At 39.6% G+C, this 26997-nt stretch overlaps 1 long non-coding RNA gene across 1 annotated transcript; it reads right to left on the bottom strand.

The window, feature by feature from the left end:
* Positions 1 to 297: 297 nt before the first annotated feature.
* LOC138107257 (uncharacterized) lies at positions 298 to 14171 on the bottom strand. Its single transcript, XR_011149352.1, has 3 exons — positions 14013 to 14171; positions 7908 to 8028; positions 298 to 653 (listed from the first exon to the last, which is right to left on the bottom strand). It is a non-coding gene; the product is annotated as an uncharacterized lncRNA (long non-coding RNA).
* Between the last annotated feature and the right edge of the window lie 12826 nt (positions 14172 to 26997).

Below are 26997 nucleotides of genomic sequence, written 5' to 3'. Positions count from 1 at the left end.
CAAAACAAATGAATAAACCTTCAAGCTGATTGTTTTATTTCATCTTTTTCCAGATTTCATGGTGATATCAGAAAAACTTGACACTCTCTTGAACTCTTCACCTCAGAATCCGGCATGTGCTGTATTTCATATACCCCCTTGGGATTCATGTCCTCTAGTTAATCTTCAGCATGCAAGAAAGCTAAATGGAAAGAAGCTTTTCAGCTAAGAAACCTATCTGAAGAAAAAATTTTATGTTTTCTACCCATCTTAGTTTATATATATAACTTTTTGTTTTCTGTAGCTCATTCAGTTATTATATTCATTACACTATTGGTCAGATCACTAATTAAGCATGTTCTACACAGTGCACATCTGATGATACATTACAAAAAAACCCAATCCAATTACAAATATTTGTGAACAGTTGAAATTCAACCATAAAAGAAATATATATAACATTTGTGCAAAACTTGATATAAATGGCATACAACTACAACAACAACAACAACAAATCAACAGGCGAGTAAACCTGAAAGACACTGTGTGATGAAATAACTGCTGGACAGAGATGTCAAGATAGATCCTAACAGCACAGCGGGGGAAAAGCATGGGATCATTCTGGATAGGAAACTCCAGGTGGAATCATCACAAGGATCCAACAAAGAGTATCTCTAAAAATGGAAACAAACAATGGAAATTTCAAAATACCAGCAAATATTTTTGTGATGTATATCCTGCTTTTTCTACATTCATCCTACTTTCATATTGTTCTTCTTGATAAAATAAAGGAAATTGGAGGGGAATAAATAGTTCTACATCTTAGGTGTTCTATATGGACTGTTACATTCACTGCACATCCTTCTAAAAGACTTGAAGTTCAATGCTTATAATTACCTACATTTCCATTGTAAGGTAAGATTTCTGCTGTACAAAACTTTCTCCCTGTTATGAATTGAATGCTTTGCTTGCACTACACCTTTTGCACATTTGATCAACAAATGTAAGACTTCATTAAATCGCAAAGAGCTTAAGCTAATACAGAAGGAGTTTATTTTTCTAGGCATGGTTTGCATTATAACTACCTGCAGTTCATTTTAGACCTGGAGAGCTTTATTTGCCAGGAAAAGAAAGGAATATGCTTATCTTTAATATATGATCATTAAATAAACATCTTTCATGCAAGAGATTTGTTATATTAAAGAGTATTAAAATTATATCAGCCAGCTCTTTTATTTTGAAAGACTGCATACAAGTGAGGAAATACAGTAATAGAGATGTAGAGAGGTATAAATAATAAGAACAGCTTCTCTCTCTCTCTCTCTACAAAGAAAAACTCTATTATTTTACATGCTATCCTGACAGTCCTCCCTGGGATGTAAAATTACTCCAATTCATAGCTGACTTTGGGTAAGATACTTTGAGTTTCTACCATGGGTATGCAACTCCATCTAATTTTCCATGAGACCCGAGTATCAACCTCTCTTTTCAGTCCTAGATCAATCAGGCACCCCCAAATGTCCTATTTTTCCAGTGATTCTCACACTGTTAATGAAGGGAGAAAATGTAACTAAGCTTCTCTAACTGCTAGCAACAGCCAGTTGCATGAACGTGACTTGTCAGCTAACAAATCTGTGGTTCACTAAGGCCTATTAAAATTCTCCTTGGGCCCAAAAATGCTTAAATTTTTCAAAAATACAAAGTATTTCTCTTGTACCTTCAGAATAAATCTTCCAGAAAAGTGTGTCATATGGGTGCTGGCTGTTTAGAACCATTAATTTCAAGCAAACTGGTCACACAAATTAACTGTTCTCTCCACCTACCCTACACCATGCCCTGATCTGACCATCCTTGAGTCTAACTCTTCCCATTCAGAAATGGGAAAACAATAAACTCTTGGGATGATCTGTTATATCAGTGAAGACAGGCAGGGAAGAACTTCTGTGTAAAACTTTCCCTCAAAAACAACAACAAAAAAAAGGCAACCACATAAAGGAGCAACCTCAGAAAAGCAGAATTATTGGTAGGTCTAGAGTGAAATCATGGAAAGCATCAGTCCCCCCCACCAGATCTAGCAACACTCTGTTGTGCACTAGGTTTTTAATCTTAAGAGTTGCTATGGCTCTTGATCACTGTTAATGGAGTATTTGCCCTACATCAATATTACGTGCAATTATTATCAGAAAAGTATTGCCCTAGATCTAATGCTAGGAAATATCTGAAGAGTCAGGGTTCACCTGTGCTCAAAAGAATGATACAGGTAATACGTTTTTCTGAAGAACTCAGATAAGGTATTACTTGCAGGATTTTGGGGGAGTTTTGTGGGGTTTGTTGTTATTATTGTTTATTAAAAAAAGTTTAAAAACATGAGTTCATATGAGTTGTATGAAATTTGTTGTGTAAAATTCTCACTGTTTTGTTAAACGAGAAAAAGCAAGCTTTAGTTCATATCCTGTTCCTGCGTAAAATTCATTTTAATGCACAGTTTCTCCCTTTCCATGGGTTTTGTTCCACAGATACCCTCATTTCTACTGGTTTCAGTCAAGCAACTCTAGATTACTCAGACAGAGAAACAGGTTTTTCAACAGTTCTATAAATCTCTGATACTCCTCTGAAACTGCTGCCAACAGGTGGTAAACTGTTATCATTCACTGCAAACAATTTTTCAGCACGGGCATCAGGATGCTACACTAACATTTAGTGCAAAACAAATGGACTTGCAAAATTCCTGGGACCACACAGTAGGTTTATTCCAGCCATGAAGCAGCCGTCAGATGGCAACAATTTTGTCACCACTAGTACAGAACATAATGGAATATGTGTCCTGGAGCTGAAAAGCTCCATAACTCATTAACTATCCCCTGAGTCATGCCTGTCACCACTAGCTTTAAGTTTTAATTTCCTTGCTTTCACTGGTTGTCAGGGCTATTTGACTATATCTCTTTTGTGTTTAATCAGCAGTACCAATGCTTTTGATGAGATTATGTTGCTAACCTGGTGCTCCAGGAAGCCACAAACATAGATCTGTTTATACAGGAACAAATTAAGTACAGCTCTTTACTTTGAGACAGAAAAAATAACTAGTCCTATGAAACATAACATCTTTAGCAGAAATGCTTTGGAGAGCTAGATTATCAAATGTAACAGTTCAGTGGTTCAATTCATACCTGACAGGCTTCAAAGAATATATATGCAAATTGATCTCCCAGCTGCAAGGGTAATTAACATGGGCTGCTGCAGGGGGCTCTTCTTCCACCCATTCTGTTTCATTATTATTTTAGTGACTTTACATTTTTCTCAAGCCACTGTCTTTTGGTATGGAAATAAATTTAACTTCCTCCTTTATGTAAACTTCATTACACCACAATCAGCAGGGAGTCTAGCCTGCTGGAAGTGAGAATGTTTGAAAACCAATATAGCCTGACATAAAGCTTAGTGCTGTACAAATACTTTTGTTGTTGATATTCTTATGTGTATTTTTGTGGTTTTGCCCAGTACACATCTTGTAGTGTTAAAAGGGACTACAGTAAGCTCAATTCATCCCTTGCACTTAAACCAGTTTAACAACACTGAGACAGAGCTAGCAAAGGATGAGGGAAGACAAAGAATCTTGGAACATGCTGTTTAATCCATCTTTTCCTAGGGCATTAAAATCGTATTTGTACTCAAGCCAGCACACTTTTTCCCCCCTCCCAAAGCAAGAAGGACACAGCCCTAAGGGTAGAGCACTTCATGCAGTATTGGACCTGTTGGCCATGTACTGGGTCATGAACTGAAGTATGTGGTTCTGTTTCCACAGAGATGTGCTCTCTGAATTGTATATTGTTAAATGTTCTCCATATGGTTATGAAGAAACACCAAAACTATTTTCCCATTATCCAGTAAGAGTGAAACTTACAGGGAAACAATCACATTACACACGTCTGGGAAAACTATAGACATAAAAACATTACTGCTTTTGGATACCTTTCATAACTAGAAACTTCTGTACGAAGCCATTTCTACAAACTATGAAGGAAAATCATATGTTAAATCATTTTAAGCAAATGGTTATGAGTAGATATAAAGTAACAGGTATATCTGTAATTCATAAGTGGCTAAACTTTCCTTTACAGAGGGTCACTCAAGTCAATTGATTTACTACAGAGATAAATGTAATCCAGCCCACAGCATGTTTCCATGTTACACATCTTTATATCAAAGTTTGATAACGTTTTTTTCCACAAAAGCCTTTACAAGCTTGAAAGAACAGTGTGTATGTGAATGCGTGCATGTGCATAAACACAAATCTGAGTTAAATAAGGTCGGGGAAATCCTGTCAATTGTTACACTATTATGTTAAGCATTCAGGCAGTTTCCTCATCAAATCAGTGTCAGCTACACAGAAAAACTTCAGTCTGTATGTTACTAGATCTAGGCCAGTGCCCTGAAGGGCCAGGCCATGCCCTGTATTTATTCTCATCTGATGCCAGAGTGCTAAACAACTAGAGGATCTCTTCTGCTGCCTACACACTATTGCATATCCAATACTTAACCGAGGTTAATTGTATGTATGCGAAGAGGGCTCTGGTGGGAGTGGGAACAGAAACACTACTGCATGGCTGGATGAGGCCAGTCCCGACTCTGGATATCAATTCCACATCTTTCCAGAAAGTCAGTAAATGAACTATGAGATGGAAAAAAGGAAAATATGAAAGAGAGAGAGAGAGAGCATGCGTGCGCATGCTAGCTGTTTGAATCAATTTAATATTTATGAAGATATATTGTTTTAAGCATTAACAGATGGGATTTTTCAGTAGTGCTTTATAGAATTAGGTACCTATTTTCCCTTGAATTTTATTGCTGATTGAGAGTTTATCCTTCTTAGCCTCCTTGGAATAAGCCAACCTGCATTTTGGTCTGAAAAAGGAGACTTCATAAATTACGTGTTGCCAGCATGGCAAATTGCACCTTTATGAGGCAATTTCTGGCAGATTAGCTGATGTGCATCACCACAGCTTCACATTCAAGTGATTTGGACATGGCCCATAATGAATAAGGCATTCCCAGCAACAGAACACTGATTTTGCATTATTATAAACCAGGGGTTGACAGCAGAATACTGATTTTGCATTATTATAAACTCAGGACTGAAAGTTACTGCTGTCTGGCAAGTGTTCAGCAATCATTAGTTGGCAGTCTCAGTTGAAGGGCGAAGGACTGGGAGAGCAGGGAATCTGAACACACATCTTTCTGTAAGAAAGTCTCTCCAGTCAGTGTTGAGAAATACTTCAGTGCCCAGAGAAGGGGCTGAGGGTTAAGCTTCCCATCATCACTCTTGCATCATGGAAGAACAAAATTTGAATTTTCAGAGTGGACAAACCTCCATGTCCCACAAAACTCAGGTTTTAAAATAGCTACAGAGAAAATGGCAGACCTGTAATAAAAGCATGAAATGCTGACAGGATAAGCTAACATTCACAAGCAGGGAGCAGGGACTGATTTTTTTTTTTCCACCTCTTTCCAGTTCTGCTATAGAGCTGAAAAGGATGAAGTGGCCAACAAAAATTCCTCTTCTGTAATTTTCCACTCTGTCTGCAGAATGGTTATTTAAATGCCACTTGACCTTGAATGCAAAAATAATCTGTCCTTTATCAGTCGTGTCTTTTCATGGCCTGACTTAGAGCATCAAATTTACATCCCTCCTTACTGTGAAGCTTCTTGTGATAATGAATGCAAGCAAGTACCTGTGCTCCAGAAATGCATTCCTCTTCACTGTATAAAATGAGGAAGGCAGATGCCTTTTGTCTGTCACTTGCCATTTGACTCTGACCTATGGGCACCACCACCCTGTGTTAGATCTGGCTCAGAAACCCACCCCTCCCTTCCACTCAAAGCCTCCGTGTTTTACAGGAATGCAGTGCTCAGGCTTTTGAAAACTGAAAACCTCAAGTCATTCTTATGCAATAAAAACATTTCTCCTTTTTCACCCTGCACATCTCTTTCTCCATCCACTCTTCCTATTATCCTGTGTTACTAAACTTAGCAAGATTCCTCAAGTGAAAAAAATACCCACCTGAGTAAGAGCTGGCAAAGCCAAGCATTTAGATTACACAGCTGTGGATTCAGCTGAGTCCTTCCCTTCATACTGCACAGTGCAGGGCTGGGATACTTGGCAAGGGTGGGCTTCTTGTACAAAACTGCAAGGCAGACAATGGAGTGGGATATGGAACAGACACAGCTTTGACTCCTGTTTAGCACACAGGAGCAAGAGGCAAACGAGAGGAAGGAAAATTTAACTGTGGGGAAGGGAAGCGTCACTAGCCCTTCCCACCCACTCCCATTGACATGAGAGTGTGTGCTTTTCTGGGCAGAGGCAGTAACTCTTTGCTTGAGAATGGTTGGCATCTGCTGGGGCTGTTTCTGATTTTTTTGGAGCATGCTCTGAGACAAAGTGCAGCGAGAGGGAAATTCAAGAAAGAGTAGAATAACATGGGTAAAACAACATCTCCTCACAGAATAATTAATGCACATCTAAATTATTATGCATCCAGTTAAAATGCAAGTATAAGATTTTATTCCTCTGGCTCTTTACACTGAATTCAACACACTGATTATGCAGCCTGGAATAAAGATGTTTCCCTGACAAAACCTAACTCAATGATCTGCAAGGCTCCTGATAGAACCTTTTAACAAACTGGAGAAATTTGGGTCTGTGGAAAACAACACTGCCCTTCTACATCCCCACCAGCAGTAGTTTAAATGAAAATGCCCCAGAACAGCTGAGGCCACTGCAATTCTTTTGCCCATTTTCAAAAGGCCTTTCGAGCACCACGCAGGGTGCACTGACTCTCCCTACTGAACATTGAGTTGTGCGAAACTGATGATGGCAGCTGTCCTATGTGCTCACTGCAGCATACAGTCTACAAGCAACACCGCTGGACAGCAGAAGCCACTGGGCTTTCTCTGTGCAAGAGCTGCTATTCTAGGATTCTTTTTGTAAAGTCGTGAAGGCAGGAGAAACAAATGTCCTCAACATCTATAAGGGGCCACCAAACTGCAGATCTGAAGAAAAACCTCTGATTAGACACTCTCCAGCTGATGTTGGATCAGTGTCAGCAGAAAAAGCAGCAAGTTGCACTATGCTCAGCATGTGCAGAATGGAGACAAATGTATTGGAGAAATTGCAACTTACCAAGGGAGAAAAACTGATCAACTCCACTCTCTTACTTTGATTCATAGTCTCAGGACCTGGTAAAACTATCAAGACATTAGAAACACATCCCTATTGTGCCTCTGAATGGACTTCTGGAAGGAATTGTTCTGTAGTCAGGAAACAGCTGCCAGGGTCCTGCCAACTCATATGGTCAATAACCATTTCATTGCAGTCCAGCCATTAAGCCAGACATCCCCTTGTACAGACCTATCCTCAGTTTGGCCTCCCCTTCAAGCACAAAGTTTATTTATCCCTTTTCAAAGCCACCTTTTTAAGCAGATATTTACCTTCACCTACTGTGCCATGAAGTATGTCTGGGCATGACTAAATGCCCCAATGAACAGGCACTCTTCTGGCCAGCATAAAGCTCAAGGCAATTTCTTGTAATGTCTTCACTGACTTGGAAAGTATCAGATATGGGTCATTTCACATGTTTTTAATGAAAAAGTTCTCAGCAAGACCCAGCACCTGGACACTTTCAGGTTAGTCTGTTTCCTGCAAGACAGCAATGTGTCTTAAATAATACTACCAAGTTGTCAAGTGAGGGTAAAAAAAGAACAAACATTTGGAACGCACACACTATCACGGTGTCAAATTTTTTTGTAAAACAAAAAGAAATATCTCTCTAACTTAGAAATATGTTGGGCATTTAATTAGTTTTGTCAAATAGATGATTCTTCCCTGGAAAGTGATGATGATGCAGGATGGTATTTCTGAATCTGGTTGGTCTCACCATGATACAAAGTGCCAAGGAAATCTTTTACTGCTCCTGTGACTCTGTATTTACTCCAGGTACCTCAGAAATTCCTGCAGCACTAGAAAGGTGCTGTTGATCTTCCCCACCAGCCCAGTGCCTGCAAAAAAGCAAAGTAGGAACATCACAGACATAATGTCCTCCATGGCGGGGGAATCCTGTTAATCCAACACAGAGCTGACAGTTTAAAAAGTCCTGGGGACCCTTCACCTAAATGTTTTCAAGGGCTGAAACAAAATATGAAAGGAACCATGTATCATTAAAAATGTTCTAGACCTTTTGGCACACAATCATATGTGCTGAGAGTGGTGAGGGAGTTTGCAGTGTGATGTCTGCAGGTTGAAAAACCTGGCAATGCTTCATTAGAGTCCTCCCCCTCCCCAGTTAAGGTCCTGCCAAGCCTACACACAGAGCACAGGTGGTATTATGGACAAGTACAGGTTAGACAGATCTATAAAAGCATTCTGAATCCTTGACACATGGAGCAGCCAGTGTAACACTTAAGAAAGGCTACACCTTTGGTTTTTCTCAGATCACCTACCCCCAGCTGTTGCCAATAGCTGTGCCCTGATACCCCAATAGCTGTGTATCACCTGGTGGAAGGCACGAGAACCGATGTGGTAACCCCACAGCAGGTGAGTGGGTCCAGTGTTTTCTGGGCTCCCTGGCAAATGGGTGCAGTTAAAGTTCCCACATTGACTACTGCAAACTGTGTCACCTGCTGAGGATCAAAGCCTTGAAGGATCTGCCCTTTTCCAAAACAACAAAAATCAAAGTTTCTTTGAGTCTTAGTCTTCTTCCTTTAAAGTACAACTGGGAAACCTGAGCACTGAAACTGCAGAAACAACGAGAACCAAGAAGAACAGCCAGGTGATAATGAGAGTTATGATGTCCTGTAAAAAGAAATATATTTGCAGGGCTGAGCCAAAAGAATAGCTTGGAAAAACTCTGGGGAGCAGGGAAAGGGAAATGGAGGTGAAGGCAAGAGCGTGTTATTAGATGAGAACAATAAGTCTAACTATCATTTATTTGCTTTACTTGGTGTATCAGTTCCCTGGATATGAGGTCAAGAACATGTAGGAATAGCAGCTGTGGCATCATTTTTAAGACAATTCCTGGGAAGCTGCCCAAAACACATATGGCCAAGCAATGTTAGGGGATGTAAAAGCATCATCCTTCTCACAAGGTCCTGATTTTTTGCAATCATAAAACAGACCCTGCATTTCTCAGGTAACTTGGGGCTAGTTCCACACTCCTGGCATTCTGCTTTTCAGGTATTCCTTATCTAGTTCAGATATGCATACTATTTCTTCCTTACTTCCTACTTTGTGTTTGGAGGTGACTGCAGTTCAGTGATGGGGGTTCGTGAAGCTCAGAGATTCAGGTAGCTTTTAATTCCAAAGTTTTTGCATGAAGGATTAGGTCCTGTAAATATCCATACTGTGACCTAGAAAAATACTGCAAAAAAAGTCTCTAAATGATGTGATCACCTAAATTTTGGATGGATGATTTTACTTTTAATTTTTAGTACTCAAACTCTTAAAATAAAGGCCACATTGACATCTTCTACAGCTTGGCTTTCTTTATTAACCCTATTTCTCTTTCCTAGACCAAGTTTTCTACCTTGACACCCCATCTGTTTGGCTCTGCTCACTCACTTAGAGAAACATAGAGTCAGTAGTTTAAGCGCAGGGCTCACACTGAGATCCAGTGCCAGGTGACTTCCAGCCACAGAGACAAAGTCAGAAAGGCTGGGCTGGATTACCAGCACTACTGGCAGCACCCCACTGCCCACATTAGCCATCTCTAGTCTGTTGCTGGTGTTCATGCTTTTTTCCACTTCAAACAAAACTACATTTGTTATTTTAGACAGTACAAACACTGATTCTTCAGTAACCTTGTTCTTTTTGACTGAGGCAGGTGAATTCAGCTGGCAGATCAATGGGTAGTCTCTTTTGGGAGAGGAAAGGGCTGGAGGTGATAATTTCTTGATTCAACACAACTAGATGAGGACATGAGAATGAAACTACCACTAATAACTGTGGTGAGAAAATCCAAAGCTCAAATAAGCAAAAATTTTCCCTTTTCTTGGAAACAGCTACTTTATCTAAGTGCTAAAGCAGTAGCTAAGTGCACAAAGATCTTTGCATATTTGTATAAATGGTTTTTAAATGACAATATTATGAGAAATTGAAAGTAAAAGCTTTATTATATATGTCTATATTTCTATATAACTCAGTTTCTATTAATATTTTACAGGTTCTGGCTTCTGGGATTATCATATTACTTACATGTGCATTCATACCCATTTAAAGATAATTGAAAGTTGTGATTAATGCAATCATATTTTTCTCTTTATGAAGAGGAGGTTTTTAAAACACTTTAATATAAGAATTTTATTTTTTAAAAATTTTGGGAGGATTATATTAGAAGACTAATTTCCAAGAAAAATTTTCTGCAAGGTATAACTAGCTTTTTCCAAACAGTTCCAGTAAAGAGGCAGAAAACTAGCCCTACCTACTGTTTTTATTACTTATAAAAAATTGCAGGTACTTCTAGATATCACAGGGATATATTAATAGCTTCTGTCAAGCCTAAATTTTGTCACCAATCCCTGCTATTTTCCAGTAGCAGGAAGCTGTGGACTTAATGTTAGAGATTCTCTGGTTTTCAAGAACGAACATTTTTCCTCAAACCCTTTACAAAAATGTTCCATAAAGCTGTGCCTTCCCATGCAGTGACAGAATATCCTTTCCCACAAGAGTCTCCAGGAAATTATTCCCATGGATAATTTACTCCTGTAAATTCTGTGCTAGGAGGATCTTGCACACATCTCAAAGTTCCTCTGCTAGTAAATGGTATCAGCTGCAGAAATAGTAGATGCAGAGAATGTTTGTAGACATGGAGCTTACATCCCAAGATGCAAAATCTTGCTTTAACTGTGAGATCTACATTTAAAAATAACACCTACTTACATTGAAGGCCCAGTGGCTACATGGATGAATGATAAATGAGAACACAACAGATTCCTATGTGAGAGGAGGAGGAGTATTTTCAGGACCTGCAATTTAGCCAATACCAATTCCTACTACTGTTTCCCAATTAGCCAAAAGAGGGGGCTAGTTCATTCCTTTTTTCCATGATTTTAAAAAACATGTTACTACTTCCTGACCTTGGGTTATTGGAATATTTCTGACAGAAAATGAGCTGGAATCTTCTCTGGCAGCACCTTTATTGCTAGCAGATTGACTCACAGTGAGGACCTTTGCTTTCCATTTTGTTCACAACACTTCCACCTGCATGACTGTGCTTCATAATAAAAGGCCTCTGCCTAACCACAGTACCCCACATCTCCATTGGACCATTTAATGGCATCAAATTAACTGCATCCAGCAAAGAAGACCTGTTGGACAATGCAGACTGTGCATCTTCAGCAATGGGAATGTGCATTATACTGTTCTTTGCCTATAGCCCAGCAGAAAACCAGGAGCAAAAAAGTTGTTACGCAAGTTTCAGCATTAAACATCTTTGACTTATTGCTGTGATTATACTAATTGCTCATCTTCCTAGTGGGAGGTTGCAGGAAGCTGTTTTGAAGTAATCAAGCTGAGATGCGGTCTTCTATTTATAAGAGGCCTGGAAATCTTACTCTCCCAAAAAGAGCATCTAATTGAATCTCTAAAAAAGAGCAGATACGATTTCTCTTTCTCTTCCTTGGAATCTCACACAAGAGCTTGTGACTTCATTCTTCCTCACTGTGAATGTCTGTGGGTGATGCTGCCTGACAGTACTACGGGCAGTGCATGCTCTCCCCTTTTCCCAGGCTTTGGTCGCACGGCAAAACCTCTGCACCTCTGTAGGAACTGCAGGATCATCTAGAACTATATGGTGCCAGATGAATGAACTTATCACCCAACTCCTAAGTATGAAAATAAAGTTCCATATTTACACCAAGGGGTTTTGGCCCAAAGCAGTTTAATGTTGTAATGTACACATACAGCACCAGTTAAAAAAAGGAGCTTCTAGCTGCTGCACAATCGTAGCCCCGAGGAAGCTCTCCCCCTCAACTGATGGGAAGGGGTAACTTGGGTCAAGAACACTTTGATCTATGCTTATCACAATAAGGACCACTGAACATTTTTCCTCATGTAAGACCTTTCATAGGAAAAAAAAAAAAAAGGCCAAAAGCCTTGTATCTGTCTCAGACAAATGAAGGCAGAGCCCAGCACCAGCAGGATTTTAACCAGTATTTCTAACTGAACTATTGAGAACCTTTGTGTGATAAAGCCAGGGTAGCCTTCCTCAGAGCAACAAGATCATTCTGCTGAGATGAGGTTAAATTTTATCATAGATTACAGGCAGGAGTTTGCTGTTGTAGATAATGTTGTTCTGTTTGGGGTTTTTTTCCTAGTTTATGACTACAGTTTCTTGGTAAAACTAGGCACGTATTCTTAATAAGTTGTTCCAGGAAAGTCAAAATTACTTGATAGCAAAGGTTATGTTTTGCCCAATGCTTTCAACCAAAGAAAAAGAAAGTGGAAAATCTAAGTGAACTGTTCTGACATTTCTGAAGCACTTCATTTACAGGCACATGCAATAAACACAAAGGAAATAAAGAGCTAAATCCACACTGGTACTGAAGGAAGCAGCAGAAGTGACTTTTTTATCACAGTACATTCACTAGTAGGGATTTTATAGAGGCTGAACAAAACTCAGGTTAAAATCCCTCCTCAGCACAAGGGGATTTGAAGGCATGTGTTTCATCTCCCAAGGAAATATCTTACTCAGTGACTGTTCTGTAAGGTACCCCGGGGTAGAGAAAATGCAAGACAAGATGCTTCTTCAGTCTATATTTGCCTTGAATATGAATATGGATTTATAGGAGGGGCTTTAAATATTAATTAAGATGGCTTTAAGTCTTGGTTCTTTAAATTCTATCTAAGAGCTTCTTACCTAAACACTGGTGTTTCTGGATGTAGCCCCATCTCACCAAACGTCTCCCAAAAATTGTGCAACAATATCAACAGGACTGTGGATAAAAACACATCCCAGACTAGCATGCACGACAAGGCACTTTCCTGGCAGATGAGATATCATTTCAAATCACCTTTGGCAAAAGGATCTCTACTGAGGTCTCCTACCCCGTGTATGAATGCCCCATGGCCGAACTTTTCAGGGACAGGGATTGATGGCTGTGTCAGGCCTATTTTTAGATATCCACAGATACCGGATGCTGAGACACAAGGAAAGAGGGGTTTAGAGAGGAGAACTTAGCATGGGAAACAGGCAGGATTAGGGACTACCATTTGATTGTTTTATTAGACAGACTCATAGGAGTCAGAGGCCAGGGAGAAAAGATTGCTCTTGAAATGGGATTTGAAGACAGTCAGGAGGTCACTGAAACAAACAGCAGGGTATCTGTTACAGAAGCTGAGATTCACAGGAGAAAGACTAAGAGAAAAAGGTCCAAAATTAAAAGTCCTCATCTCCCTCTATACATCATCACAAATCAATACAAAACAAGTAATTCACAGAAAGAGGCAATTTTGTGTGTTTGTTTGCAAGCCCTGGTGGATCTATTGGCTGGAATGCCTATTGTTCCTATCCTTGACATGACATACACAGCACAGGTATCATGATGTATATAAACCATGAAAAACTCCAGTGTGTTTCATTACCATGAGAAATACAGGGGCTGGCTGCTTTTGACAGCCAGTGATGCTATTAGCTAGCCTTTTGCGTTGGTAGCTGGAGAAAATTCAGTCAACATATTTTAACCTTCTGAGCAGTCCCAGCACACTGTGATCTTACCAAAGCAGCTGATAACAACAGAAGTACAAGCTCTGCGTCAGACAAACAGCAGCTGGGGGAAGGGAGCTCTGCTCTCATTCCTCCCCCACGCCAGCCCAGCTTGTAGATCAAGCTTGTCATCCCTTTCAAGGCAAAAGGCATTGACAACATCTTTCTTCCTCAAATAACAGAGAAGGAAGGGATCTTACCACTGCGCTGGCTTATACAGTGGCAAAAATACACAAAAGCACTGGACAGCTCTCAGAGAGCACAGGGAGGACAGTCCAAACCTACCTGATGCTGGGACTCCAGCATAGACCTTGCATTATAAACTGAATTAGGCTCTGCTCCAAGACAAATCGTGAACTCTGCTGACTTAATTTTAGCTCTTCTCTGCAGCCTTTCATTAGGAGTTGTAAAGGTTCCTTCTGAGCTCTTTCAAAGTAAGGAAACCCAAGTGGTCTCCAATTTCAATTGTGCACTGTGATGAAAGTAGGCTGTCTGGGAGCAAAAGGGGGGTAAACTGGCCAGCCCTTTGAGTTCAGCCTGGGACTCACATATGTAGGAGTGCAGGAATTCCTCAGCTTCGCATTTGGAAATGGGCCCGGGTCGGAAAGTAAAAATAGAAAAGTGTGTATGCAATTCTAAGAAGCTCAGCTGCAAGGAAGGGGGAAAAAGTTTCCTGTAGACCTTGATTCAAACTTTTTCAGAAATTTCAAGGACAAAGATGAAGCAGCTCCAGGGCTCCATTTCATTTTGGAAGTCATAATTCATTTTTCTGCACAGTGGAAAACTATTCCAAACCAAATGAAACTTTTTTTAATCTTGTTTTATAATTTGCTTAAAAAAAAAAAAAAAAACACTCAGGCAAAATATCCATATATAGTTTCCATGGTTATTTTATGTCAGGACCACATTTTAACCATTAGCCTTTCAACACAAGAAAATGAGAAAATATCTGGTAAATGAAGAGAATTAACAATAGATAACACTGTTTCTTTAAGCTCTAGCCTTAGCAGAGAGCAGCTGTATTATTTCCCTCAGGGAATACAGTACTGCTTCCTTGCTCAAATCCCAGAATGGGTGAAACAGGTTTGCATGAGCATGTGTATCAAAGAGAACTGAGTTTAGAGCAAGATGCAGAAGTCATCTGTATATGTAAAGCTCATGCAAATTCCCTGTAAAGACCCTCCACCTTGAGAAGGTAAGTACAGAGGAAAACAAGGAATAGCCAACACGGGATTAAAATATCCATCTCTTGATCCTGTCTGCTTGGTGATGGATTGTGCAGGACTTAGCCAGCAATACCTGGCTGTGTGTGTGTGTGTGTGTATGCAGATACAGCTACACACAAAGGAGACAGCTGCAAGTGAAGACACAAAGGCCAGGACACCACTGTCCTGGCTTCTTTTTCCTTTTTTTACCTTCCCAATAAATAGCCTGGCTCCTACTGCTGTTGCTAAAGAAAGAAGCCCTGAATGTAGCCCTGCTTCTCCTTCTTTCCCATTTCCCCATGCTGCTGGACTTTTAAACCTTTCCCTGCCAGTCCTTGTCCCTGGGTGTGTCCTTACTCCTCCCATGACAGAGCACACCAGGGCATGCCCTGGAACACCACCCTGGGTAGAGTAACTTAATTTTGCCTACCAAAAGCAGCCTCGAGGTAGCTCTGCAGCAAAGCCCCCATGGCCTTCCCATGCCAGTCACCAGGGGGCCAGAATGGTTTGTCCCCTTGGCTTCTGGGGCTTCTCATTACCCCACAGCCCCCAGGCTGGCACTACATGTCCCACAGCATGGGACCAACATGGCGACAGGGTAACTGCAGGTGAGAGGGACACAGAAGATCCCTTTGCCAGGCTCCTTCCCATCACAGGCAAAATCTACAGCTTCCCTGGACAGCCAAGGAAAAGCTGTGCTTTGCCTAGGACTTACTAGACCCAATAGGATAAGGTCATCTTCCTGGACCTTTTCAGCTATATTTTTATATCAACACACAAATGAGGAGGAAACATAACTGCTGAACCCCAGAGGAAGGATGCATGCATGGGAAAATGCATGCACTTTCAAAAAAGTTAACAGCACTGTCAATTCACTGATGTCCATTTTGATCCAAGATTCTATTCTATTCCTCTTTCACAAGTTTTTTTTGAAGGGGTGGGGGGAGTAACAGTATTAAAGTAATTTTACATGAAACAAGAGCACTCAAAATTTCAAACAGATCATGCATGAAACAGCAGAAATGTAAGAGCAGCATTTCAGCAGTTCTACTTGCAGAATCAGAGCAGAATATAGCTTAAATGAATAAATAAAATTACAAGTAATTTTATTGAATTATATTGTTCAGTTTCAGTTGTGTCCCCCCAATTTAAACAGCCTAGTGATTGATATGTTATTGTGAATTTGTGTATTGTGTCTGTGTTTTGGAATGACCCTCGGAGAGTAAATCAATAATGGAAATAAGAGACCTCCAGTGATTTGGATTTCTGACTCTTCTCAATCAGTTTTTGAGTGGTAAGAATTCATATTAAGAACAAAAATCATCCCAAAATATGTATGGTAACAGTTTCCACAATACAGGTCCTCACATCCCTGAATGTTCTTACAAGGTACTTTGTGACTTTCAGGTAGATAGGGGAACAAAGGCAGATAGGGGAAGGATACAGGTACACATTTTCCAAAACAAGTTACCAGCCTTGATCGCCTCAAAGCCACGAGCTAAATGGCATACAAAGAGAATCTATGCAGAACAAACTAGCTGTGAATACTCTTGATTTGGGAAGGAGTTCACAGATCAAAACTCATGAAACTCTTAAAATAGAGTAAGGCAAGATCTTCGAAGTTCATCTTTCAGCATTCAATCAGCAGGAGGCTGAGGCAATGCAGTCCTTTCTCCTTGCTTTCAGAGTGGTCCACAAAGCCAAGTCCTTTCATTTGAGGGTATGTCTGGATGGTAAATCTCTTTGTCTGATATTGTAACCTTGAAAGTTTCACCATTCCAAGCACTGCTGAGGGTTGTGCTACTAAAGTAATGCAGGAGCTGGAGGCATCCCTGAATATCCCCATCACTATCAGCTCTATATCCTAGAGCAGCAGCATGACCATTGTCTTGTTCTTGGTCTTCACATTGCTTATCAAATCCAAACAGAAACCCAGAACGAGATCTTCTCAATTCTAGTGGAGAAATGTCTAGCTATGTAACCAAAGTTTTCTAAACACTCTGTAATTATTTTATTAATTTAAAAGTCTCCAGCTGGCACTAGTTCATTCACTTCCCTCATCTGTGCTGCAACAAAAGAGACGGGGTTTAAATTTTCACAAGGATTTAGTGTTGCTGAGTCACTGCTACTGAGCTCCAGTTTGGTTTTGCTGCTTTCAAACTTCTTTTACTGTTTGTTATGAAATGGATAGTGCTCTGCTGTAAGGCTAAATGGGGCAGGGAAGCCTAGATTTTGCTGATGAACAACTTCATTACTTTGGGGGCAAAGAAGAACAAATTAGTTCAGCTGCAAAAAATGAATATACATACTTTAAGGAGAAATTACTCAAATAGTGAGTATGTATAGCGCAGGTGACAGTAGAAGTCATAAGTACCACTGCTACAGAGCTGCTAAAGTGGGATAATATTTATACACTGCAAACAGATTTATGCTGCTGAGAAAATTTGACTGCTTTTGGGAGCAAACCTCAGAAATGTGTTCCTATGCAGGCAGCACAGTGGACAAACAGACATTTTGGTGTCAAATAGAATGAAATATAAAACAATATAGAAAGGCTCAAATGTGAAAGTGAGAAGTGGATATTCTGTATTATCACTTTTCAAGGCCCTTGTTTGGGAAAGGGTGACTGGGAAGAATATTTACTACTCTTTGTTACTATCATAAACTCAGTGCCCCAGAAGAAGCAAAATGGGTATACCAAACATAAGAAAGTTGCTAGGAGAGAGATTACAGTCACAGTCATGTCCTCCTCTGACTGCTAGTCATCAGCACCCAGTTCCAAAAGCACATCCCTTTACTCTTTCCAGTACCAAGCCTGCATTGATGGCAGTCTAACTGTGACAGGAGGTGTCAGCATTCCATGTACAGTGATCAGCTCTCAACAGCAATGCATTCAAGTATGGATCAAAAACGAGCCATGGTTCAGCCAATCCTGTGTTCCATTCTGGGGAGAATGTGGTGTTTAGACACACAGGAAAACAGAGGCAGCACGTAAAATATGCTAAAAACAGCACACATATGGCTGTTTGTTATTTATTGAGTTCCAATGGTATGTTCAGCAACTTGCATGGGAATCTTCCAATGCAATTATTTAAGTCGTTCCAAGTTATAGCATCTCATTTTTCCACCCCAATATTTACAGATTGGCCTGATTCATTAAGCAGCCTCCAGCTCTTACAGCCTGTGTGGAAATTTTACCAGCAGGATGTATGGGATTTTGCATCTTTAGTATCTGTAGCCAAATGTCCACGACCTGTCCCATGGATACATAGATTGCCCAGTTCTTTTGAACTGACAAGACCAAATTGTTCTGCTTCACAATAGTTCAGAGACTCCCCTGCTTCCATTGGTTTTATTCCCAAGATCACTAGGAGGTTAAAGGGAAGAACAAACAGGACAAATGCATTCCTGATGTAAGCAGATGAAACCTTATAACCTCATTTTTCCTCTGCCCCCATTTTAGGACTTGTCAGTTGAGCAGCAGCTGTTTACACCAATTATGAATTTGGCCTAAGATATAGAAATAAAGCAGCAGATTATATTCCATGGAGAGCACATTAAAAATAAACAATGCATTCATGTGTGTGGCAGAACTGAGTCTTGAGTCCTTAATTATAGGAAACAGGAAATGCTTTGGTTTCTCTCCTTCCCAAGATCAAAATTCGTTAATAATTACACCACTTCTTAAAGGTTCCTCCTCCCTTTGGCTTTACTGCCACTGGGGAGGGGGAGGTAAGGGTGGGAGAGAGGGGACGAAACCAGGGATCACCATAACAATATGAAGGTGGAAAAGAGAGACATTAGACATTCTAAGATAAGAGCAAGGAAAGCCTTGCATGATAAAATCAGGCAGTCCTTCCCTTTCTCGGCACACTAGGTCATTCGGGAGCATCCAGGAGAATTCTTTTGCTTCATTATGGTTTTTTTTCAGAGCCATATTTCAGAAGCTGCGGAGGACTATCAAAAGACATTCAGGAGCTGGGGTGCGGGCAGTCTTGGCAAAGATTTCAACAATCTTTAAACCACATGGCAAGTTCTGGAAAGAGATCCAGTTGGAGGTGAAGATGAGGGGACAGGAGTTTTTCTTAAATAAGAATAACCTGGCACTCATCTATTTTAAGACATTGTCTCCTCTGTATTTGCATTTCTTTCTTTTTAAACTAAACAAATTTAAAATTAACAACTCTTTCTGTAATCTGAGCCAGACTCCCAAAAATGCTGCATGAGACAACTCTGTGGCAGCATTTACTCTGTTGCAGGCAGTCTGCAAAGGCTCAAACCCCATTAAAACACCTTTATTAGCATCTTTTTAGGCCAGTATAATGACACACTTTGTACAATACCATAAGTAAAGACTGAAAATCCAGGCTGCACATTCATTGTAGAAGAAAATTCACCTCCTGTCAATATTGGGGAAAAAAGGCTGAAAATTAAGATGTAAAATCAGGTTCATGTTTAAAACATCTAAACTGATATTGCTTTAGGAAAGAAGCAACACATTAAGAACAATGTGTGAATATCCACTGACAGCCCTGAGTGCAGAATATTGTTTCAATAGTGCAGTTTGCTCATATACATAAAATAAGTAGGATTCAGTTGGTTAATAATTTATCTGGTGACTTCTTAATCTTGAACCAAAAATATCCTTGAATGTTTCCAGAGAAGCTGATATCAGGCATCCACAGCAACTGTAAAATCAGCCCTTTTTCTGCTTTACACTCTCTGACAGTTCATCATAGTCTCAGCTCTGCAAAAGACATACATACGTGATTAATTTAATGTGAAGCAAGTGGTGCCATTAATATCATGTGCCTATGTCTTCCAAACTCTAGGGCTTAGGTTTACCCAGTACCCTCTCAACACAGACAGACCTCTTGGAGGGCTTTGAGTAAATCTGATTTCACAGAATGAAGGAGAGAGGAAATTTTTTTTCTCTGTAAAGGAAATATCTCTGCAAGCAGTAAAACCCAGGACTGTCCATAGGGGCTTGCAGGATTCCTTCTCATGTCTGGCAGCACCAGGGCAGTACCCAGCTGCAATGGCCACCACCAACACTAATTTTTAGCTCTGAACACTCAGGACTAGGATCAAGAGGATTGGAATCTGAATAAAAGTTCCCCAAACAATACAAATAGATATATAGTTCATTTTCCCACAGTGTCGCAAGAAACCTCTGCCATTTGCACCTTTTGGCTTCCCTCAAAGAGTCCTGGCCTTGTTTTCATTAAATCCCTCAGAGAAAGCCCCGGGGCTAAAGAAGTGAACATTCAACTGCTGCTGGTCTTCCAGCAGATATCATTAACACTTTGGCTACTAATTCCCCTCTGCTGAAAAAAAAGGATGTCTGCTCTTGGGCTCCTCAGCATTTATCTGCTGTCCTGCTGTCCTTGAAAGTTCAGGGTTCAACAGCAGCTGAGCATTTAAGCAAGTACTTACTGCAGTTTGGTGGTCAAATAGATGAGAGTGATTACCTCAGAGGGCTCCTTGAGTGTTTTCAGCCCTGCTGCTGACTCACTAGCTGTCCCCAAGCAGCTCCATCCAACTTTGCTGCAAGATGTGCATTAATACTGAACCTGTGAGGTTTACTTACCCACTGGTGTAAAAGGCTTTGCATCTCCTGAATGGGAGGTAGCAATGTGAGTGGATTTTAAACTATATACCTAATCAAGGGTTTTGGAGGGCATCTATGCTGAGCACATGCATTCATCTGCAGTGAGCGTTGGTACTTCACCTCTCCAGTTGGACAACCACAGCGAAAATTTCTTATATCAACCTTGCAAAGAGTGGGCTCCCTTGCTGCAACAAGACAAAGTAAAACACATTCACACAGCCTGGTACAACTCCCTTTAACCCATGTGCTTACACATACAGTGGGCATAGGTATTTGGAATTTAAATAGATTTGTAACACAATGATGTAAAAAATAATATCACTCTTGGTGTTAAGCGGTAATTTCAGAACGTTGAGGAGAGGCTCTTAATGAGTTTACTATTGGCTTCCACAGAGAAGATGATAGGACTGGGATGCTGGATCATTAAACGTTTGGAATTATTATTCCTTTAATATTGCAGTGACCATAAAGGCCAGCTCAGTCTCTGCTACAAAGGATTGTACAACTGTGTCTTCATTTTTCCTACAGTTTATTTGGTGCTTTTATTTTTCTACATTTGAGAACATCCAGCTATATTTCTGCCCTGTCACACTCCATAAAAAGCTTTCAAGGCTATATTTAGTGAGAATATAGTGTGGATATTAAAGACACTGAACAGCCACCCACCACATTGTATTATCTTTTGCTGCAAACCACCACAGAAGTAATTACCATTCTAGAAATCCAGCTTGGTGTTACTGACTAGTTATCAGAGTCATCTAGCATAATTCTCACAGAGAAAAAAAAATGGCTTATGGTAAAAGGAATAGATTGCCAGTGTACTCTGAAATATGCCCTTTCCTACTCCCTTCCCCCCTACCTTCCCATTACTCTGGAAGAGCCTTAAGTATTAAACGTGTACTACAAGCTCTAGAAAACAGGATGAAGCCTGAATTTCTGTTTCATGAGTTGTCATGTGCTCCCTTAGTAATTTTTTTATGCAAGAACTTCCTTAATGTGTAATCATTAATAACATGCTCTTTGGGTGCCTCAGATGAGTCTCAGGTTTCCACAATAAGCATACTTGCTTGTGATTGCCTCTGGAGTAAGAGGATTTGAATACTAATGGCCTGCTTTTCCACTAACAGGTAACACTTAAGATTCAACCCCTGGCAAGCTGTTTTACAGCCTGACCTTCTTTGAACAAAGATAGCTAAGGCAAACACAGTTTCACTCACACACAGAAACACTGACTCCTGGCAAACTGTCTCTGAAGTCTTGCACTACTCTGAAATTTTTTGAGACCAACTCTTAATTTTCTATAAACCTGTTTTCACTGCTCAGCAGGCTGAAAAAAAAAATCCAAACCCCACAGTTTTGACAGAAATTATTCCAAGTGGCCTAGTGGTTTGGGACATGGAACAAGGGTGCCTGGAGGATCCTGAGGTCAAAAAACCACTGTTCACAGTGTTTCAGACTGAACTAAAATTCCTCGCATCTTAGATATTTATTTTAACATATCAGGAACACAAGAAATTTACACTGGGTTATATGAGCAAGACACAAATGGGTAAGGGGAAAGCTTCAGAAACAGAAGAGGGAATTAAATTGCTTTGGAATACAGTGGATTTTCTCAGAGGGGAAAAAACTAGCTTGGTTCCACTTAGCATGCAATATATTAATTATTTCATTATTTGTTGAAAGAAATAATACAATATTTTTCTATATTATTTGATTGTTTTTGCAGCATTGTTGCCTAGGGCAAGTCTTATAAATTGTGAAATCAAAACAAGCATAAAAATAGCATAAAAATCTCCAGGCACATACATCATCACACATACAGGTTTAATCTGCTAGCATCTCCTGTGGTCACATCAAGTGTTGGCTTAGAGTTCAATTTCTGCTTTTTCCAACAATGACAAAACTGCTAGCTCCTGCATGAAATATAGGTCATTTGGAGAGACAGATAACAGGTATAGAGATATATACTTTCCTACATATATATTCACAGAGAAAAAGAAAGGAAGATAATCATAATATATATATTCTTATCTAGAAAATAATGTTTGCATTTACATGTAGTATTATTTATTCCCATGGTGCAATTATTAGAAGTTTCCTTCTCATATTTAGTCATGTTTTGAATTGTTTTCAGGATGTTTAGACTCTTTTCTTCAAGTTGTCACCAGCTCATTACCACAGAATTACATTTTACAAACAAGAGCTGGCTAGAGCCAACTTGGCTTGGTTACTGCTGCCTGAGGGAATTTGAAAAAATTATAATTTCCTTGCCTTTGGAAATAGACAGGCATGGACCCAACTGCAGGCAATCTCACCTCTTTACTGCCTTTCTGAGCTGAAACAAGCAGCTTTTTTATTCCTGGAGTTCTCCTATTATTTGAAAAGAGAACACACGTACAGAATATTTTTGTCCCCAAAACACAGCACATCTGAGCAGACATTAATTTTCATCTTAATGAACCTCAAAATGCAGTCCTGAACAAGAAGGTCTGCTTTGCAACCCCTAGTAGTAATTATTGAAGTTCTTCCTCTGCAGCAGTGAATCATGCCATTGCAATGAGTGCTCAGAGCAGGAATTCCACAGAAGGTTCAAAGCAGCCCAACTTCTTGTCTCTTCCAAAAGAGGCAGAGTTGATGAGGGCACTGACTGCACCCACAGCATTTTCCCATAAGGGTCCCTGGGACCTAAATCTTGTTATATTTATGATTGGCCCATTCTGCACCTCACCTGACAATATACACACCACTACCTCTTACACACACACCTGCACTGTAATAATTTTGTAATTAGAAATTGATCTTTTTGTCTAACAAACACTGTCTTCTGCTGCCTTTGATCATTCTGAAAGCGTCCCTCCTCAGTTTCAGCTTCATAATTCCCCTTCAAAACTTCAGCTTCCACTCCCCTGTAATGCTGCTTTTCCAGAAAAGGAAGTGCTACCTCTTTAGAAAATTAGAGGCAAACTTCAAGGGATGGGCTTCCCATATGATTGCTCAAAGGTCAAAATGATGTGGGGTTTTTTAATAATTACAGTTAGATAGTAACTGCTGGTTAGTAATAAATTAAGGTAGCACATCTTAAGTTGACTTGGCATAAAAACAGGATATTAATCACCAAATAGCCATCATTTACCTTCAGTTAAAGCATAAATTAGAATTCAGAATAGATCAACCTTATATGCTTATTCCAAAAGCAATCTCTAGGACAGATTCTCAGCAGTAAGAGCTTCCAAAATTTAATTAAATTCAGAGCTACATCAATTAGCACTAGCTGAGATATTGGTCCAAAGAATGATATGTGGAGTAAATCGAAAGCCATGTACTTTAATATCAGTAAGATTATCCATACTTTTTGTTCTGATGGAATAGCAAGCCTGTCTTGAGTGCACAGGACCATTTTACGATGCTTTTCCCAAGTGGAACTGTACAAAAAGTTCCAGTGCAGTCTGCAGAATAATTCCTTCCTTATCATGTTTTAAGCGTAATTGGCTACCTGTACTTGTTAGAACATCAGGATAATTCCAAGTTAGTGGTTCTCAGAGCTAAGACCTTCTGCAAGAGAAAGGCAAATTATCTAAAAGGTACGACTTCATCCAGAGCGCAAGAACGAAACCAATGTAGCCGTCAACTTCAAGTGTTCAGGTCTTCAAACAGAGGAATTACATTGTCTGACTGCTAGCCCAAGCTTGTCAAAGGCAGAAAAGAACAACTGTGCCCTTGAATAATCCTCAAAACACAATGCAGACTTCCATGTTTGGTTAAGTTTTCTTGAAAGAAAAAGCAACAATTAAAATAAAAGAGGATAAATGTTTTAGAAGCTGTATTTTTTATTTCCTGGCTCATAATCCTTCTTTTGGGGATGATTTCAGACAGTATAGTATCTGTGAAAGCAAGAAATCCCACTTTTCAATTTTTGCTGTCATTTTCTTATAAGATTCTGGTCAGAAAATGAGACTAACATTTTACAAAAATGCTTGAAACGTTTTTGTCACTGTCTCAAAATGGATAAAAATGTGTCAGAAAATTTGACAAACATCAAGAATGTGCCTCTATGCTGTCAAGAGCATCCCCCTTCTTGATGAGCCAAGACATGTATTACTCCCAATTTCACACTTCTGCCTAAAGCTCTGTAACTTTTTCCTGCAGGGAGTCCTAAACCTTGAGCTGGGAGATTTTCCCTCCGTTTGCATTAGGCAGAGCACAGACTTTTGCCACATTAACAGAAAGGCTACTTATCTTGGAAACTGACTGGGCATCTGAACACTGCATCATCTGAGTACTTTTAGATGTTCAGCAGCTGAAGTGTCCTATTGTGGCTCATTCCCTTGCAGAACAAATGTTGCTGTCTGAGACTGCTCCAAACATTTGTTTGGCACACAAGAATTCCCTCTCCTTTTGAAGCAGTATTAAAAGCACTGTCAGCTCATTAATGGATTTTTTTTAACTTTTCTTTTGGCAGAAGTGAAACTATCACTGAAGGAAATATCTTGTAAACATTGAAACAACCACAGCAGCATTCCATGCGTACACACTGGAAAACAAAAACAAAATAAAAGCAGCCTTTTGCAATGAAACATGTCTTTCCTGAATCAGCAAAGACTCCCATGACCTTGCAGACATTCTTTGGAATAGCCAGTGAGAGCTGCATGAATCTCGTAACAAAATAAAAGCACCCTAGTGCAAAGGACAAATCGTCCAGGGTTAGAGTAGAGCCACTGCTCTGAAAACACCAAGCACTGAAATCTTACCCATAGATTGACTTGTGTACAAATGTCACCATGCCTACGTCAAAGGCCAGATTTCCCAGAGGACTCAGCTTCCCTTAAAGAAATACAGTAACTATCAGAGTTTTAAAGACCTTAGCAAGCCAGAATTTCAGTAGGACTTATTCCAGAGGGCCAGCGCTGATATTTAAATGAGACCACCTGGGTGCCACAAAAAGTTTATATGTAGAAAAGTCCTCCTCATAGATAGCATGATGATCATTCTATCTAGAAATGTAGAAATGTAGGCATGTGATTGTTACCCTTATTTTCCCTCCTCCTCTTCTTTTTCCCTTTTTTTTTTTTTTAATTTGGGAAACAAAAAACATTTTAATTCAGCCTGATACATTCTAGGTATGAAAGGAAGTAGTTTCTAGCTGAACTCTGTAACCTCTATATAGCCAGTCTCTCTAAATAATTCTGTATTTTTCCTTGTGTTACTGGTTATTGTGGAATGATTTTTTTTTCCTCCTTGGTATTCCTTATGGAAGATGTGTTAGGATAATTCAAGGGCTTTTCTAGAATGTGGCTGATTTTGATGACATATTAACCAAAAAAACAACAAAAAAACCCTAAAAACTCACACCTCCCAAAATAAACACCAGCAAAAGGCCTTTCTCAAACATGCTCCAGTTTAAATTGCCTGTTCTTCACAGGACAAAGCAGAAGCAGTGGAAAGTTGAAGTCCTTCCTGCCTTTAAAAGATCAATATGGTTTTCTATATTGTGTCTGTTTCTTTTGAATGTGACTAAAATCCAAATTACCCTTCTTAGATGGTACTTATATGTATGTACAAGAATAGGCGAACATGACACATTTATCAAAGTTAATCTCTGTGCTTTGAAAAATAATTTGTTAAGACTGGCATCTTGCTAATTCCAAAAACCTCCAAATCATTTGTTAGATCCATGCAAAATCAGACACTTCCAGGCTTGCAAGAAAGGCTAGATAAAAATTATTTTAATGAGAAGTTTGGTGCTGTTGAAAAGTGACAGCAATAGTTTGATGAGATTAGATAGGTAGGTAGATAGACAGGTAGATAGATACATATACACAGAGAGGTACTGGGTCTCAGAATGAAACTCCCTGAAATGCCCTAGCCTCAGGTGCTCTCAGTCTCAAAACAGATTTGTGATATGGACTTCACCATCAGTCAAGAAGAAAACTTAATCTAGGACTGCCATGTAATGTATGGGACAGTTTCTCCTAAGGTGCAAGGTTTATGTAAGATAACCATCTGTCTCACTCATGCTTATATCAGTTTGGGCAAAATAACTGTGGTCCTCATCCTCTCTCATAGCTGTCAAAATGCACTGAGCAGTCAATGATTCAGACACTCTGAGCAATTACCTAGAGCAGACCAAATTCTATGCATCTTACCAAAAATGACAGGAAAGCTGGAGCTTGTTCTGATATCCTTGCAAGAAATCCTGCAACAACAAATGAGCTTGCACTGCATTTGCAATAATTTACATCACTGAAAGGAATGTGTATGAAAATGGAAAAATAATCAGATCATCATGGCACCAGTATTTTAAGCACTTTGTCTTAAAATATGATCTATATTATAGAAGATTACATGGAACATCTGGAAAACAAGACTAGACAATTATTTCTGTTTTCACACACTTGTGTTTTAAAGCTTAGCCTCTCTTTTTGGACCATACTTCTTTGTGACTTGTATAAGAATA

This window comes from Aphelocoma coerulescens, chromosome 3 (assembly GCF_041296385.1).
Source record: "Aphelocoma coerulescens isolate FSJ_1873_10779 chromosome 3, UR_Acoe_1.0, whole genome shotgun sequence".
Taxonomy (NCBI): domain Eukaryota; kingdom Metazoa; phylum Chordata; class Aves; order Passeriformes; family Corvidae; genus Aphelocoma; species Aphelocoma coerulescens.
The sequence above is the reverse complement of the archived record's forward strand: the minus strand, read 5'-3'. Positions and strand labels throughout refer to the sequence as shown.